This window comes from Vigna unguiculata, chromosome 1, assembly GCF_037176805.1.
Source record: "Vigna unguiculata cultivar grain cowpea cultivar isolate G323 ecotype 2 chromosome 1, ASM3717680v1, whole genome shotgun sequence".
Taxonomy (NCBI): Eukaryota; Viridiplantae; Streptophyta; class Magnoliopsida; order Fabales; family Fabaceae; genus Vigna; species Vigna unguiculata.
The window spans coordinates 14,245,823-14,261,192 of NC_140792.1; positions in this window are offsets into that span (position 1 = coordinate 14,245,823).

The following is a 15,370-nucleotide window of genomic DNA, read 5'->3' on the forward strand; positions in this document are numbered from 1 at the left end:
CACCTAAACTCGACCCGTAAAGTTTGCCTGAAAATTCAACTTGAAAACTCGAACCGTATGCCTATGCAATAAACTCGACCGTATTATTTACAGGTAAAGATCGCCCGAAAGTTCGATCTAGAATCATGACTCATAATTCAATCCAATAAACTCGCCACTAAAGTCACTCATAAACATAACTCCTAAACACAATAATAACAGTCGAACCGAAAAATCACCATAAACTAGAACTGAAACACGACCCGTTAAATCGACTGAAAGATTCGACCGCATAAAATACAATGCATAATCACGACCCGTAAACTCAACCTCTATACTCAACCCGAAAAGTGGTCCTGTAAACTAATTTAATAAACTCGAGCCTAAAATCGATTTGTAAACACGACCCTATAATAAACTCGTAAGTTCGATTGTATATGTGAACCAAAAAAACGACCCATAAACCTAACCAATATACTCAGCCCGAAAACACAATCCATAATACTATCACATTAACATGACCCTAAATTGGATTTGTGAACACAACCCGTACAATCGACTTGTAAATTCTATTGTAAACGTGAATTTAAACGTCGACAAGTAAAATCAATTCGCCAGCCTATCAAATGAACTTGACCCTAATCTTTACCTGTACAATATTCCCACAAATTTTACCATAAACTCGAACGGAAAACAGGACCCGTAAAATCGGCTCAAAAATTGGGCCCTATAATATACAGCCCCTAATTATGACACGTAAACTCGACCCGTAAATTTCACTTACAAACTCCGTTTGTATACTCAACCAACAAATTTGACCTATAAAACATGTGTTGTAAACACATTTTGTAAACTCGATCCGTATACTCGACCTATAAACTCGAAACCTAAACTCTCCATGAAAATCTGACCCACAAACTAGAATTGTAAAATTGAAAAACTAATTCAAGTCATACAAAACAATTCGTAATATGGACCGGCAACCTTGACTCGTAAACTCGACTTGTAAACCCTACACATAATCTTGAACCGTCAATTAAGCCCAAAAAATTGACTAGTGAACTAGATCCATCAACACGACAAACAAACGTGACTCGTAATACATGATTCGTAATTGGGACAGGATAAACTTGTCCTGTATAACAATCCAATAAACTCGCACCTAAACTCGACCTATAAAGGTAGCCTGAAAATTCAAGTTGAAAACTCGAACCGTATGCCTATGCAATAAACTCGACCGTAATATTTACACATAAAGATGGCCCGAAAGTTCGATCTAGAATCATGACTCACAATTCAATCCAATAAACTCGCCACTAAACTCACTCATAAACATAACTCGTAAACACAACAAGAACAGTCGAACCAAAAAATCATCATAAACTCGAACTGAAACACGACCGGTTAAATCGACTTAAAGATTCAACCCCATAAAATACGGTGTATAATCACGACCTATAAACTCAACCTCTATACTCAACCCGAAAAGTGGTCCCGTAAACTAATTTAATAAACTCGAGCCTAAAATCGATTTGTAAACACGACCGTATAATCAACTCGTAAATTCGATTGTATACGTGAACCAAAACATCGACCCATAAACCTAACCAATATACTCAGCCCGAAAACACAATCCATAACACTATCCCATTAACATGACCCTAAATTGGATTTGTGAACACAACCCATACAATCGACTTATAAATTCGATTGTAAATGTGAATTTAAAGGTCGACCAGTAAAATCAACTCGCAAACCTATCAAATGAACTTGACCCTAATCTTGACCCGTACAATATTCCCACAAATTCGAACGGTAAAGAGGACCCGTAAAATCGGCTCAAAAATTGGGCCTTATAATATACAACCCCTAATTATGACACGTAAACTCGACACGTAAATTTCACTTATAAACTCCGTTTGTATACTCAACCAACAAATTTGAGCTATAAAACATGTGTTGTAAACACATTATGTAAACTCGATCCGTATACTCAACCTATAAACTCGAACCCTAAACTCTCCATGAAAATCTGACCCACAAACTAGAATCGTAAAATCGAAAAACTAATTCAAGTCATACAAAACAATTCGTAATACGGACCGGTAACCTTGACTCGTAAACTCGACCTGTAAACCCTACACATAATCTTGAACCGTCAATTAAGCCCAAAAAATTTACTAGTGAACTAGATCGATCAACACGACAAACAAACGTGACTCGTAATACACGATTTGTAATTTAGACAGCGTAAACTTGTCCTGTATAACAATCCAATAAACTCGCACCTTAACTCGACCCATAAAGTTGGCCTGAAAATTCACGTCGAAAACTCAAACCGTATGCCTATGTAATAAACTCGACCGTAATATTTACACATAAAGATGGCCTGAAAGTTCGATCTAGAATCATGACTCATAATTCAATCCAATAATCTCGCCACTAAACTCACGCATAAAGATAACTCGTAAACACAACAGTAACAGTCGAACCGAAAAATCACCATAAACTCAAACTTGAAACACGACCTGTTAAATCGACTTAAAGATTCGACCCCATAAAATACAATGCATAATCACGACTCATAAACTTAACCTCTATACTCAACCCGAAAAGTGGTCCCGAAGACTAATTTAATAAACTCGAGCCTAAAATCGATTTGTAAACACGAACCTATAATCAACTCGTAAATTCGATTGTATACGTGAACCAAAACGTCGACCCATAAACCTAACCCATCTATTCAGCCCGAAAACACAATCCATAACAGTATCCAATTAACATGACCCTAAATTGGATTTGTGAACACAACCCATCCAATCAACTTGTAAATTCGATTGGAAACGTGAATTTAAAGGTCGACCAGTAAAATCAACTTGCAAACCTATCAAATGAACTTGTCCCTAATCTTGACGCGTACAATATTCCCACAAAATTGACCATAAACCCGAACGGAAAACAGGACCCGTAAAATCGGCTCAAAAATTGGGCCCTAAAATATACAACCTATAATTATGAAACGTAAACTCGACACATAAATTTCACTTACAAACTCCGTTTGTATACTCAACCAACAAATTTGACCTATAAAACATGTGTTGTAAACACATTTTGTAAACTCGATCCGTATGCTCGACCTATAAACTCGAAACCTAAACTCTCCATGAAAATCTGACCCACAAACTAGAATTGTAAAATTGAAAAACTAATTCAAGTCATACAAAACAATTCGTAATACGGACCAATAACATTGACTAGTAAACTCGACCTGTAAACCCTACACATAATCTTGAATCGTCAATGAAGCCCAAAAAATTGACTAGTGAACTAAATCGATCAACACGCCAAACAAACGTGACTCGTCATACACGATTCGTAATTTAGACAGCGTAAAATTGTTCTGTATAACAATCCAATAAACTCGCACCTTAACTCGACCCATAATGTTGGCCTGAAAATTCAAGTCAAAAACTCGAACCGTATGCCTATGCAATAAACTCAACCGTATTATTTACACGTAAAGATGGCCCGAAAGTTCGATCTAGAATCATGACGCATAATTCAATCCAATAAACTCGCCACTAAACTCACTCATAAACATAACTCGTAAACACAACAGTAACAGTCGAACCGAAAAATCACCATAAACTCAAACTTGAAATATGACCTGTTAAATCGACTTAAAGATTCGACCCCATAAAATACAATGCATAATCACGACCCATAAACTTAACCTCTATACTCAAACCGATAAGTGGTCCCGAAAACTAATCTAATAATCTCGAGCCTAAAATCGATTTGTAAACACGACCCTATAATCAACTCGTACATTCGACTGTATACGTGAACCCAAACATCGACCCGTAAACCTAACCCATCTATTCAGCCCGAAAACACAATCCATAACAGTATCCCATTAACACTACCCTAAATTGGATTTGTGAACACAACTTGTCCAATCAACTTGTAAATTCGATTGGAAACGTGAATTTAAAGGTCTACCAGTAAAATCAACTCGCAAACCTATCAAATGAACTTGACCCTAATCTTGATCCGTACAATAGTCCCAAAAATTTGACCATAAACTCGAACGGAAAATAGAACCCGTAAAATCGGCTCAAAAATTGGGCCCTAAAATATACAACCCCTAATTATGACACGTAAACTCGACACGTAAATTTCACTTACAAACTCCGTTTGTATACTCAACCAACAAATTTGACCTATAAAACATGTGTTGTAAACACATTTTGTAAACTCGATCCGTATAATCGACCTATAAACTCGAAACCTAAACTCTCCATGAAAATTGACCCACAAACTAGAATCGTAAAATTGAAAAACTAATTCAAGTCATACAAAACAATTCGTAATACGGACCGGTAACCTTGACTCGTAAACTCGACCTGTAAACCCTACACATAATCTTGAACCGTCAATTAAGCCCAAAAAATTGACTAGTGAACTAGATCCATCAACACGACAAACAAACATGACTCGTGATACACGATTCGTAATTGGGACAGCGTAAACTTGTCCTGTATAACAATCCATTAAACTCGCACCTAAACTCGACCCATAAAGTTGGCCTTAAAATTCAAGTTGAAAACTCGAACCGTATGCCTATGCAATAAAATCAACCGTAATATTTACACATAAAGATGACCGGAAAGTTCGATATAGAATCATGACTCATAATTCTATCCAATAAACTCGCCACTAAACTCACTTATAAATATAACTCGTAAACACAACAATAACGGTCGAACCGAAAAATCACTATAAACTCGATTTGAAACACGACCCATTAGATCGACTTAAAGATTTGACCCCATAAAATACAATGCATAATCACGACCCATAAACTCAACCTCTATACTGAACCCGAAAACTGGTCCCGTAAACTAATTTAATAAATTCGAGCCTAAAATCGATTTCTAAACACGACCCTATAATCAACTCGTATATTCGATTGTATACGTAAACCAAAACATCGACCCGTAAACCTAACCCATCTACTCAGCCCGAAAAGACAATCCATAACACTATCCTATTAACATGACCCTAAATTGGATTTGTGAACACAACCTGTCCAATCGACTTGTAAATTCGATTGTAAACGTGAACTTAAAGGTTGACCAGTAACATAAACCTGCAAACCTATCAAATGAACTTGACCCTAATCTTGACCCGTACAATATTCCCAGAAATTTGACCATAAACTCGAACGTTAAACACGACCCGTAAAATTGGCTCAAAAATTGGTCCCTGTAATATACAACCCCTAATCATGACACATAAACTCGACCCGTAAATTTCAGTTACAAACTCCGTTTGTATACTCAAGTAACAAATTTGACCTATAAAACATGTATCGTAACTACAATTTGTAAACTCGACCTATAAACTCGAAACCTAAACTCTCCATGAAAATCTGACCCACAAACTAGAATCGTAAAATTGAAAATCTAATTCAAGTCATACAAAACAATTCGTAACACGGACCGGTAACCTTGACTCGCAAACTCGACCTGTAAACCCTACACATAATCTTGAACCGTCAATTAAGCCCAAAAAATTGACTAGTGAACTAGATCGATCAACACGACAAACAAATGTGACTCGTAATACACGATTCATAATTTAGATAGCGTAAACTTGTCCTGTATAACAATCCAATAAACTCGCACCTTAACTCGACCCATAAAGTTGGCCTGAAAATTCACGTCGAAAACTCGAACCGTATGCCTATGCAATAAACTCAACCGTATTATTTACACGTAAAGATGGCCTGAAAGTTCGATCTAGAATCATGACTCATAATTCAATCCAATAATCTCGCCACTAAACTCACTCATAAACATAACTCGTAAACACAACAGTAACAGTCAAACCAAAAAATCACCATAAACTCAAACTTGAAACACGACCCGTTAAATCGACTTAAAGATTCGACCCCATAAAATACAATGCATAATCACGACTCATAAACTTAACCTCTATACTCAACCAGAAAAGTGGTCCCGAAGACTAATTTAATAAACTCGAGCCTAAAATCGATTTGTAAACACGACCCTATAATCAACTCGTAGATTCGATTGTATACGTGAACCAAAACATCGACCCGTAGACCTAACCCATCTATTCAGCCCGAAAACACAATCCATAACAGTATCCCATTAACATGACCCTAAATTGGATTTGTAAACACAACCCGTACAATCGACTTGTAAATTCGATTGTAAACGTGAACTTAAAGGTCGACCAGTAAAATAAAACCGCAACCCTATCAAATGAACTAGACCCTAATCTTGACCTGTACAATATTCCCACAAATTTGACCATAAACTCGAACGGAAAACAGAACCCGTAAAATAGGCTCAAAAATTGGGCTCTATAATATACAACCTGTAATTATGACACGCAAACTCAACCCGTAAATTTCACTTACAAACTCCATTTGTATACTCAACCAACAAATTTGACCTATAAAACATGTGTCGTAAACACAATTTATAAACTCGATCCGTATACTCGACCTATAAACTCGAACCCTAAACTCTCCATAAAAATCTGACCCACAAACTAGACTCGTAAAAATGAAAAACTAATTCAAGTCATACAAAACAATTCGTAATACGGACCGGTAACCTTGACTCGTAAACTCGACCTGTAAACCCTACACATAATCTTGAACCGTCAATTAAGCCCAAAAAATTGACTAGTGAACTAGATCCATCAACACGACATACAAGCGTGACTCGTAATACACGATTCGTAATTGGGACAGCGTAAACTTTTCCTGTATAACAATCCAATAAACTCGCACCTAAACTCGACCCATAAAGTTGGCCTGAAAATTCAAGTTGAAAACTCGAACCGTATGCCTATACAATAAACTCCACCTTAGTATTTACACACAACGATGGCCCGAAAGTTGGATCTAGAATCATGACTCATAATTCAATCCAATAAATTCGCCACTAAAGTCACTCATAAACATAACTCCTAAACACAATAATAACAGTCGAACCGAAAAATCACCATAAACTCGAACTGAAACACGACTCGTTAAATCCACTTAAAGATTCAACCCCATAAAATACAATGCATAATCAGGACCCATAAACTCAACCTCTATACTCAACCCGAAAAGTGGTCACATACACTAATTTAATAAACTCGAGCCTAAACTCGATTTGTAAACATGACCCTATAATCAACTCGTAAATTCGATTTTATACGTGAACCAAAACATCGACCCATAAACTTAACCAATATACACAGCCCAAAAACACAATCCATAATACTATACCATTAACATGACCCTAAATTGGATTTGTGAACACAACCCGTACAATCGACTTGTAAATTCTATTGTAAACGTGAATTTAAACGTCGACTAGTAAAATCAACTCGCAAACCTATCAAATGAACTTGACCCTAATCTTGACCCGTACAATATTCCCACAAATTTGACCATAAACTCGAACGGAAAACAGAACCCGTAAAATAGGCTCAAAAATTGGGCTCTATAATATACAACCTGTAATTATGACACGCAAACTCAACCCGTAAATTTCACTTACAAACTCCATTTGTATACTCAACCAACAAATTTGACCTATAAAACATGTGTCGTAAACACAATTTATAAACTCGATCCGTATACTCGACCTATAAACTCGAACCCTAAACTCTCCATAAAAATCTGACCCACAAACTAGACTCGTAAAAATGAAAAACTAATTCAAGTCATACAAAACAATTCGTAATACGGACCGGTAACCTTGACTCGTAAACTCGACCTGTAAACCCTACACATAATCTTGAACCGTCAATTAAGCCCAAAAAATTGACTAGTGAACTAGATCCATCAACACGACATACAAGCGTGACTCGTAATACACGATTCGTAATTGGGACAGCGTAAACTTTTCCTGTATAACAATCCAATAAACTCGCACCTAAACTCGACCCATAAAGTTGGCCTGAAAATTCAAGTTGAAAACTCGAACCGTATGCCTATACAATAAACTCCACCTTAGTATTTACACACAACGATGGCCCGAAAGTTGGATCTAGAATCATGACTCATAATTCAATCCAATAAATTCGCCACTAAAGTCACTCATAAACATAACTCCTAAACACAATAATAACAGTCGAACCGAAAAATCACCATAAACTCGAACTGAAACACGACTCGTTAAATCCACTTAAAGATTCAACCCCATAAAATACAATGCATAATCAGGACCCATAAACTCAACCTCTATACTCAACCCGAAAAGTGGTCACATACACTAATTTAATAAACTCGAGCCTAAACTCGATTTGTAAACATGACCCTATAATCAACTCGTAAATTCGATTTTATACGTGAACCAAAACATCGACCCATAAACTTAACCAATATACACAGCCCAAAAACACAATCCATAATACTATACCATTAACATGACCCTAAATTGGATTTGTGAACACAACCCGTACAATCGACTTGTAAATTCTATTGTAAACGTGAATTTAAACGTCGACTAGTAAAATCAACTCGCAAACCTATCAAATGAACTTGACCCTAATCTTGACCCGTACAATATTCCCACAAATTTGACCATAAACTCGAACGGAAAACAGAACCCGTAAAATAGGCTCAAAAATTGGGCCCTATAATATACAACCCCTAATTATGACACGTAAACTCGACACGTAAATTTCACTCACAAAGTCCGTTTGTATACTCAACCAACAAATTTGACCTATAAAACATTAGTTGTAAACACATTTTGTAAACTCGATCCTTATACTCGACCTATAAACTCGAACCCTAAACTCTCCTAGAAAATCTGACCCACAAACTAGAATCGTAAAATTGAAAAACTAATTCAAGTCATACAAAACAATTCGTAATACGGACCGGTAACCTTGACTCGTAAACTCGACCTGTAAACCCTACACATAATATTGAACCGTCAATTAAGCCCAAAAAATTGACTAGTGAACTAGATCCATCAACACGACAAACAAACGTGACTCGTAATACACGATTCGTAATTGGGACAGCGTAAACTTGTCCTGTATAACAATCCAATAAACTCGCACCTAAACTCGACCGATAAAGTTGGCCTGAAAATTCAAGTTGAAAACTCGAACCGTATGCCTATGCAATAAACTCGACCGTAATATTTACACATAAAAATAACCCGAAAGTTCGATCTAGAATCATGACTCATAATTCAATCCAATAAACTAGCACTAAACTCACTCATAAACATAACTCGTAAACACAACCGTAACAATCGAACCGAAAAATCACCATAAACTCGCACTGAAACACGACCCGTTAAATCGACTTAGAGATTCGACCCCATAAAATACAATGCATAATCACGACCCGTAAACTCAACCTCTATACTCAACCCGAAAAGTGTTCACGTAAACTAATTTAATAAACTCGAGCCTAAAATCGATTTGTAAACACGACCCTATAATCAACTCCTAAATTCGATTGTATACGTGAACCAAAACATCGACCCATAAACCTAACCAATATACTCAGCCCGAAAACACAATCCATAATACTATACCATTAACATGACCATAAATTGGATTTGTGAACACAACCTGTACAATCGACTTGTAAATTCGATTATAAACGTGAATTTAAACGTCGACCAGTAAAATCAACTCGCAAACCTATCAAATGAACTTGACCCTAATCTTGACCCGTACAATATTCCCACAAATTTGAACATAAACTCGAACGGAAAACAGGACCCGTAAAATTGACTCAATAATTGGGCCAAATAATATACAACCCCTAATTATGACACGTAAACTCAACTCGTAAATTTCACTTACACACTCCATTTGTATACTCAACAAACAAATTTGACCTATAAAACATATGTTGTAAACACATTTTGTAAACTTAAACCGTATACTCGACCTATAAATTCGAACCTTAAACTCTCCATGAAAATCTGACCCACAAACTACAATCGTAAAATTGAAACATTAATTCAAGTCATACAAAACAATTCGTAATACGGACCAGTAACCTTGACTTGTAAACTCGACCTGTAAACCCTAAACATAATCTTGAACCGTCAATTAAGCCAAAAAAATTGACTAGTGAACTAGATCCATCAACACGACAAACAAATGTGACTCGTAATACACAATTCGTAATTGGGACAGCGTAAACTTGTCCTGTATAACAATCCAATAAACTCGCACCTAAAAACTCAACCCATGAAGTTGACCTGAAAATTCAAGTTGAAAACTAGAACCGTATGCCTATGCAATAAACTCGACCGTAATATTTACACATAAAAATGGCCCGAAAGTTCGATCTAGAATCATGACTCCTATTTCAATCCAATAAACTCACTACTAAACTCACTCATAAACATAACTCGTAAACACAACACTAAAAGTCGAACCGAAAAATCACCATAAACTCGAACTGAAACACGACCCGTTAAATCAACTTAAAGATTATACCCCACAAAATACAATGGATAATCACGACCCGTAAACTCAACCTCTATACTCAACCCGAAAAGTGGTCCCGTAAACTAATTTAATAAACTCGAGCCTAAAATCGATTTGTAAACACGACCCTATAATCACCTCGTAAATTCGATTGTATACGTGAACCAAAACATCTACCCATAAACCTAACCCATATACTCAGCCCGAAAATGCAATCCATAATACTATCCCATTAACATGACCCTAAATTGGATTTGTAAACACAACCCGTACAATCTTCTTGTAAATTCGATTGTAAACGTGAACTTAAAGTTCGACTAGTAAAATAAAACTGCAAACCAATCAAATGAACTTGACCCTAATCTTGACCCGTACAATATTCCCACAAATTTGACCATAAACTCGAACGAAAAACAGAACCCGTAAAATAGGCTCAAGAATTGGGCCCTATAATATACAACCCCTAATTATGACACGTAAACTCGACACGTAAATTTCACTTACAAAGTCCGTTTGTATACTCAACCAAAAATTTGACCTATAAAACATGTGTCGTAAACACATTTTGTAAACTCGATCCGTATACTCGACCTATAAACTCAAACCCTAAACTCTCCATGAAAATCTGACCCACAAACTAGAATCGTAAAATTGAAAAACTAATTCAGTCATACAAAAAAATTCGTAATACGCACCGGTAACCTTGACTCGTAAACTCGACCTGTAAACACTACACATAATCTTGAACCGTCAATTAAGCCCAAATAATTGACTAGTGAACTTGATCCATCAACACGACAAACAAACGTGACTCGTAATACCCGATTCGTAATTGGGACAGCGTAAACTTGTCTTGTATAACAATCCAATAAACTCGCACCTAAACTCGACCCATAAAGTTGGCCTGAAAATTCAAGTTGAAAACTAGAACCGTATGCCTATGCAATAAACTCGACCTTAGTATTTACACATAAAGATGGCCCGAAAGTTGGATCTAGAATCATGACTCATAATTCAATCCAATAAACTCGCCACTAAAGTCACTCATAAACATAACTCCTAAACACAATAATAATAGTCGAACCGAAAAATCACCATAAACTCGAACTGAAACACGACCCGTTAAATCGACTTAAAGATTCGACCCCATAAAATATAATGCATAATCACGACCCATAAACTCAACCTCTATACTCAACCCGAAAAGTGGTCACATAAACTAATTTAATAAACTCGAGCCTAAACTCGATTTGTAAACATGACCCTATAATCAACTCGTAAATTCGATTGTATACGTGAACCAAAACATCGACTCATAAACTTAACCAATATACACAGCCCGAAAACACAATCCATAATACTATACCATTAACATGACCCTAAATTAGATTTGTGAACACAACCCGTACAATCAACTTGTAAATTCTATTGTAAACGTGAATTTAAACGTCGACTAGTAAAATCAACTCGCAAACCTATCAAATGAACTTGACCCTAATCTGACCCACAAACTAGACTCGTAAAAATGAAAAACTAATTCAAGTCATACAAAACAATTCGTAATACGGACCGGTAACCTTGACTCGTAAACTCGACCTGTAAACCCTACACATAATCTTGAACCGTCAATTAAGCCCAAAAAATTGACTAGTGAACTAGATCCATCAACACGACATACAAGCGTGACTCGTAATACACGATTCGTAATTGGGACAGCGTAAACTTGTCCTGTATAACAATCCAATAAACTCGCACCTAAACTCCACCCATAAAGTTGGCCTGAAAATTCAACTTGAAAACTCGAACCGTAAGCCTATGCAATAAACTCGACCGTAATATTTACATATAAAGATGGCCCGAAAGTTGGATCAAGAATCAGGACACATAATTCAATCCAATAAACTCGCCACTAAACTCACTCATAAACATAACTCGTAAACACAATAGTAACAGTCGAACCAAAAAATCACCATAAACTCGAACTGAAACACGACCCGTTAAATCGACTTAAAGATTCGACCCCATAAAATACAATGCATAATCACGACCCATAAACTCAACCTCTATACTCAACCCGAAAAGTGGTCACGTATGCTAATTTAATAAACTCGAGCCTAAACTCGATTTGTAAACACGACCCTATAATCAACTCGTAAATTCGATTGTATATGTGTACCAAAACATCGACCCATAAACCTAACCAATATATTCAGCCCGAAAACACAATCCATAATACTATACCATTAACATGACCCTAAATTGGATTTGGGAACACAACCCGTACAATCGACTTGTAAATTCTATTGTAAATGTGAATTTAAACATCGACCAATAAAATCAACTCGCAAACCTATCAAATGAACTTGAGCCTAATCTTGACCTGTACAATATTCCCACAAATTTGACCATAATTTCGAACAGAAAACAGGACCCGTAAAATCGACTCAAATATTGGGCCCTATAATATACAACCCCTAATTATGACACGTAAACTCAACTAGCAAATTTCACTTACAAACTCCATTTGTATACTCAACCAACAAATTAGACCTATAAAACATGTGTCGTAAACACAATTTGTAAACTTGATCCGTGTACTCGACCTATAAACTCGAACCCTAAACTCTCGATAAAAATCTGACCCACAAACTAGAATCGTAAAATTGAAAAACTAATTCAAGTCATACAAAAAAATTCGTAATACGGATCGGTAACCTTGACTCGTAAACTCGACCTATAAACCCTAAATATAATCTTGAACCGTCAATTAAGCTCAAAAAATTGACTTGTGAACTAGATCCATCAACACGACAAACAAACGTGACTCGTAATACACGATTCATAATTGGGACAGCATAAACTTGTCCTGTATAACAATCCAATAAACTCGCACCTAAACTCGACCCGTAAAGTTTGCCTGAAAATTCAACTTGAAAACTCGAACCGTATGCCTATGCAATAAACTCGACCGTATTATTTACACGTAAAGATCGCCCGAAAGTTCGATCTAGAATCATGACTCATAATTCAATCCAATAAACTCGCCACTAAAGTCACTCATAAACATAACTCCTAAACACAATAATAACAGTCGAACCGAAAAATCACCATAAACTAGAACTGAAACACGACCCGTTAAATCGACTGAAAGATTCGACCGTATAAAATACAATGCATAATCACGACCCGTAAACTCAACCTCTATACTCAACCCGAAAAGTGGTCCTGTAAACTAATTTAATAAACTCGAGCCTAAAATCGATTTGTAAACACGACCCTATAATAAACTCGTAAGTTCGATTGTATATGTGAACCAAAAAAACGACCCATAAACCTAACCAATATACTCAGCCCGAAAACACAATCCATAATACTATCACATTAACATGACCCTAAATTGGATTTGTGAACACAACCCGTACAATCGACTTGTAAATTCTATTGTAAACGTGAATTTAAACGTCGACAAGTAAAATCAATTCGCCAGCCTATCAAATGAACTTGACCCTAATCTTTATCTGTACAATATTCCCACAAATTTTACCATAAACTCGAACGGAAAACAGGACCCGTAAAATCGGCTCAAAAATTGGGCCCTATAATATACAGCCCCTAATTATGACACGTAAACTCGACCCGTAAATTTCACTTACAAACTCCGTTTGTCTACTCAACCAACAAATTTGACTTATAAAATATGTGTCGTAAACACAATTTGTAAACTCGATCCGTATACTCGACCTATAAACTCGAACTCTAAACTCTCCATAAAAATCTGACCCACAAACTAGAATCGTAAAATTGAAAAACTAATTCAAATCATACAAAACAATTCGTAATACGGACCGGTAACCTTGACTCGTAAACTCGACCTATGAACCCTAAACATAATCTTGAACCGTCAATTAAGCTCAAAAAATTGACTTGTGAACTAGATCCATCAACACGACAAACAAACGTGACTCGTAATACACGATTCATAATTGGGACAGCGTAAACTTGTCCTGTATAACAATCCAATAAAATCGCACCTAAACTCGACCCGTAAAGTTTGCCTGAAAATTCAACTTGAAAACTCGAACCGTATGCCTATGCAATAAACTCGACCGTATTATTTACACGTAAAGATGGCCCAAAAGTTCGATCTAGAATCATGACTCATAATTCAATCCAATAAACTCGCCACTAAAGTCACTCATAAACATAACTCCTAAACACAATAATAACAGTCGAACCGAAAAATCACCATAAACTCAAACTTGAAATATGACCTGTTAAATCGACTTAAAGATTCGACCCCATAAAATACAATGCATAATCACGACCCATAAACTTAACCTCTATACTCAAACCGATAAGTGGTCCCGAAAACTAATCTAATAATCTCGAGCCTAAAATCGATTTGTAAACACGACCCTATAATCAACTCGTACATTCGACTGTATACGTGAACCAAAACATCGACCCGTAAACCTAACCCATCTATTCAGCCCGAAAACACAATCCATAACAGTATCCCATTAACACTACCCTAAATTGGATTTGTGAACACAACTTGTCCAATCAACTTGTAAATTCGATTGGAAACGTGAATTTAAAGGTCTACCAGTAAAATCAACTCGCAAACCTATCAAATGAACTTGACCCTAATCTTGATCCGTACAATAGTCCCAAAAATTTGACCATAAACTCGAACGGAAAATAGAACCCGTAAAATCGGCTCAAAAATTGGGCCCTAAAATATACAACCCCTAATTATGACACGTAAACTCGACCCGTAAATTTCACTTACAAACTCCGTTTGTCTACTCAACCAACAAATTTGACTTATAAAATATGTGTCGTAAACACAATTTGTAAACTCGATCCGTATACTCGACCTATAAACTCG